This window comes from Hibiscus syriacus, unplaced genomic scaffold, assembly GCF_006381635.1.
Source record: "Hibiscus syriacus cultivar Baekdansim isolate YM2019G1 unplaced genomic scaffold, ASM638163v2 tig00113123_pilon, whole genome shotgun sequence".
In the NCBI taxonomy this organism is placed as follows: domain Eukaryota; kingdom Viridiplantae; phylum Streptophyta; class Magnoliopsida; order Malvales; family Malvaceae; genus Hibiscus; species Hibiscus syriacus.
In genome coordinates, this window is record NW_024063443.1 from 1604513 (window position 1) to 1609737 (window position 5225).

Here is a 5225-nt window from a genome sequence, read left to right on the forward strand (position 1 = left end):
ATTTAATTGAAAAAATAATATAGAAATACATTATTTTTTAGTCGAGTTAGATATTTTTAAGCTTAAACCCAAACTTATTCACTAAACAATTCTGACCTAACTAAATTCAAACCTAATTTATTGAAGAAAACCCGATTCAATATATCAAATTGAATTAGAACCAATTGTATTTGAATCTCGTGCACTCCCTAAAACAGCAAACTCAATCCTGAAATTATGAGTAAGCTATTCGTTATAATACTAAAAATTGAAATTAAATAGTTTTATATTCAACTTTAATTATAAAATAGGCTAAATGTTCATCACCTCAATCTTGAAGTCCTCTATGAATCATATGCCAAACATAGGTCCACGGTACTACAATCCGTAAATACTTCTAAAATATGCCAAAAATAAACTTTTATAAATTATCGTACCACATACATCAAATTTATTTACGAATAATAAAATATAGTTTTACATTATCAAACCCGGATTTGCGTTCCATTTAAATTTCTGGTTGAATTCTAGAAGAAGAAAGTGAAAGAATTAAGGGCTGCTTGTAAAACAGATTGATACATTTGACCAATATAATCAAAGTCCAATTTGTGGGTAAGCGTCTTCCAACCACTCCGAGGAAATTATTAGTATTAATTTTATTAGAGTGAGGCGAATACGAAGTATTATCTGTTCGAAAGATTCAACCATTGACAATGAACCCTCGTACACCTTGGAGACGTCATGCTTGAACCAAGACTTAAAGTAAATTAAAAAGTTGTAATTAGGTCCTTATGAGGTACTTGCGTTTGGATATCATTTCTTGTTGAGTGGAGCTTAAGCTTTAGCTATCAAGCAACTCGACTCAAATAGCTTACAAGCTTAATTCAGCTTTTCTATTTTAGTTACTACTCAATCTCGAACATAAACATCGAGTGTAAAGCCGAGCATACGAATCATGCTTAATTGAACAAGCTCAAAAAGTGAATTGCGGCTTTAAAAGTTGAACTCAATCGAGCTTAACCGAACTACGACCCTTTAATTTCAGGTTGAGCTTGAACTTCTTACAGTTCGACTTGATTACAAATTGGTTACAATATATTTCTTCTTTCACAGTGAATCCTAAGATACAGTGTTTATGCTAATGAACTACAATGTCAGTCTCAGAACACTTTAGAATGTCGAAACCCAAGGGCTGATTTTAGCAGTTTAATGTTATGAATTAGGTCTAATCCGATCCCACAGAAAACTTACGGTGGTCGTGGCTAGTTAAGCTACAGTCATTAAGTTAAACCCTTTCAGGCTGTCAACTATGTCTTCAACTCTAATCGACACGAATTCAGCATGTTCTTCAAGATCTTTGAGAATTATCTGTAGATGTTGAAATGCAGCAGACCGTTCTTTTCGCGCTGTAGCTTGTTGTATAGATCCTGTATTTTTTATCCTTCTCTTCCTGAAATAGCACCAAACCCGGAGTCGGTTGCAAAAGCATCAATGCAAGTGTCAAACAGTAAAGGAGCATCATGAGCATGATTGTCGACCGGAATTTTTTTTTCCAAAAATTTAAGAATCATGTTAGTACAATGGTTGCGGTGAAAGTCGAGCATGTTCACTCGTGGGATCTGGGAAGTACATGCATAGGGTGACAACTTTATAAACAAACAAACACAGCGAGTTGCAGTTCAAGGCATAATAAAAGTAGAAGAAGGTCAAAATAATTAACTGAACAGCTAAAGATGAGAAAAATTCATAGTAACATAGTATCACGGTCAAAAAATTCATAATTACACTAGCTCGAAGACTAATAGTTAATGGTCCAGTTTCCAAACTCAAGCCACTAGTATAGTGTTATCCCTGTTTCCTATGCTTCTCTAACTCTTAGAAGCTACTTCACAAGTTAAAGAATCTCCCATTTCTAGTATAAACTTCTCATAGAATCTTTTGGTAACATGATAAGTGTAGGCAAGTTGCCAAACATCACATACCCGTAGGTTCATTCTTCTTTGGTCTCTAGTATGAACTTCAATACAGCTTTTGGACTCTCAAACGTAATGCATAAACCGCAAAAAGAAAAAGATTGAGAATGAGGTTCAATATCGGATTACAAGTAAAGGCTACATTGTCTTGGAAACTTTTATACGGTTCACATACTCCCCCTCTGCACTAGCTCGATATATGAACATGAAAAAATATTTTCTAAACAAACACCATAGGTATCATGATATTCTCAGACCATTTTGTTATTACCTAGCCAAAATGCACAACAATGGAATGCAACCTTACGATATATATCTGATGCCTAGATCCACAAACCAAGCATAGAACCTTCATGTATAACCGTTGGCAAGATCTCTTCACAATTTTTTTTTTGAGTGCTACACAGAGTTCTTAGCATGAAGTTTCACTAGACTACTTTCGGGCATCTAAGACCTCAGTGAGCATGTTAACAGTTGGCAGCTCTCCGGGAAATTTGCAGTGTGCCATTAACTTGTGGCTGTGTTCACGTACGAATTTGGTAACAACCCATTTACCTCCATCACTAACTGCCAACCTATCATTGCTTTGCACCCTTCTCTTGTAACCAGCCTTGGAGGAAGAACCCTGTGTCTTTTCTGTGTATTCTTCGCCGCTCAAAAACCTTCTCTAGAACACACAAAATCCCGTCCAATTATAGACGTGCTCTTTAGCGAGTGTCGAATCCGATTCGTTCGTATGGTAAACCCAGTGCGCTTGGCATATTCGAAATAAAAATCCCTTGCATCATCTAGGGACTGACAAGTCATCCCAGTATACAGCTCCAAATTCCCTAAATCCAAACCTTCACTGGCTTGTTCAAATGAAACGATCTTGCTGTTCATTATCATGTTCCTCCGACAGTTCTTGTCCGATCCCTTCATTCGGCAACGTTAACTACAGTTTCATCCCCGGAGCTTCTATCCGTTCAGAAAATTTATGTGGACCAGCAGTCCCTGCCATTGGTCCTGCGAAACATGAAATATGCTAACACAAAATCATTTCCTCAAACCATAGTTTTCCTCACTTTTATATATACACAAAATATATCTAGTAACCAAAGAAATATATAATCTAATTCCATTTTATCATGCACTTTGAAATGAATTTGAGATGAAGAAGCAATTAAGTAACCAAAAAGAAGGGAAAGTGAAAGAAACACCAAATTATGAGTCCAACATTATTTTCCGTTTAAGAAACTTACAAATCCTCCAAAACGAAAATTCCAGTACAACGCCACATATTTTCCTCTTCTACACAGCTAAAAGTAAGCAAACCAGGAAAATTATTTCTAACTTGGAAAGAGCTTCAGTTCTTGTACACTGCTGATTAAAGATCAAATCTTTTTTTTTCACTTTCTTACGAAATTAAGAACAAACCCAGTTCATAAATTGCCAATCTAAATTCCCAAACCATAAAATGTAGCTAAAGAATTAAAATTTGAATGGCATTGAAGAAGGTATAAAGCAGAAATGAAAAGAGGACAAAAGAAGCTTACAGTTGCAGAGCTTGGTTCTTGTGATCTTTGAAGTATGTTCCTTTTCTAGCCTTTGAAAAAGTAGACTTTTGCAGTTTGTCTTCCCAAACACGGAAGGGGGATTTTATACGCAGAAATCTGGGTTTAAAACCTGACACTGATCCAATATTTACCACTTTCTAACTATGTCGATTGCAAGAGGAACTGCGGGTGGCTCATTGCCTCTCCCAGAAATCATTTTCCCATTTTACTATATAAATTTTATTTTTTTAAAAAAATTATAGTTAATATTTATTTTTTTTGTTTATTTTATTTTACTATTAAAATTTAACATATATAATAAAAATATCAGTTTTGGTTTGTCTTAGTATTTAAAATTTTATTTTATTTTCAAATCTTAATGTTAATTTTTAATATGGTACTAAAATGAAATAAAAACTAAATCTCAAGTATGATTTTGATTTTTTAAAGGTTTAGATATCAGAATAGACTAAATGATAGTTTAGATATTAAACTCGTTTACTCTTTAATTTTATCCTGAAAAATATACAATTTTTTTATTTCACATATTAATTTTCATTTCCCATTATCCTCGAATGGTCGGAGGTGGCCTCCCTCTTAAAAAATTTAATTATATATTAAATAATTTTTTATATTTTTATTAATTTTATATTTTATTAATATTATTTTCACCCCTTAAAATTTTATAAATTATTCAATAACATAAATAACTAAATCTCAAGTATGATTTTGATTTTTTTAAAGGTTTAGATATCAGAATAGAAAATTGATAGTTTAGATAAACTCGTTTACTCTTTATAATTTTATCCTGAAAAATATACAATTTTTATTTCACATTATAATTTTCATTTTCCCATTATCCTCGAATGGTCGGAGGTGGCCTCCCTCTTAAAAAATTTAAATTATAATATATTAAATAATTTTTTATATTTTTATTAATTTTATATTTTTATTAATATTATATTTTCACCCCTTAAAATTTTATAAATTATTCATATAACATAAATATATATATATATATATATATATATATATCTCCACCTTGAAAAATAATGATCCGTTATAAATATGTGTGATAATTTGTCCGACAAAACTGCTAGAATAACATGGTGAAAAAAGTTTGCCCATGGTGCGTCAAAAATTATTTTTTGAATTAAAATGTTTGCTGCAATATTTAGGAAAGACTACACGATGATTTCTAACTAGTGTATAGATTGCACAATGACTTCCTCAAATTTTAAAAATAGTCTAGCGATAAAATTAAATGCTAATAATTTTAATAGATTGTGTGGAACATATGGCCCAGAAGAAATGTTATTACTTTGAGATACCGATAGATGATTGTCATTCGATAATGAAGAAGAGTGTACATTTGAAGGAAGTCATTGTATTGCTCTAGCGACGAGGTATAGTGTGTAGGTTGATCATCAGGGCATAGGGTGAGACCAAAGAGATGGATCCTCCCCCTGTTGATTGGTTTAAGATTTTTAAGGCGTTGTTTCTAAAATGATAAGGTATACAACCTGTGGTGGTGTTATTCGTGATCACAATGGAAGTTGGTGCAACGGCTTCATGAAATTTATAAGGGTATGCTTGATTGTGGAAGCAGAGATTTGGGGTGTTTTCCGTAGGCTCTGCCTTGCGCGAGGAGTGATTTTCGTAAGATCATTGTTGAGGTCGATAGTTTGGGTGCTTTGTCCATGATTGAGAAACACATGGTTCCCTGTGCTGAACTGAT

General features: G+C 33.0%; 1 long non-coding RNA gene across 1 annotated transcript; it reads right to left on the minus strand.

The window, feature by feature from the left end:
- Window positions 1–1341: 1341 nt before the first annotated feature.
- Window positions 1342–3612, minus strand: LOC120185443. The gene is made up of 3 exons (XR_005522119.1): window positions 3488–3612; window positions 2407–2957; window positions 1342–1429 (listed from the first exon to the last, which is right to left on the minus strand). It is a non-coding gene; the product is annotated as an uncharacterized LOC120185443 (long non-coding RNA).
- Window positions 3613–5225: the final 1613 nt, after the last annotated feature.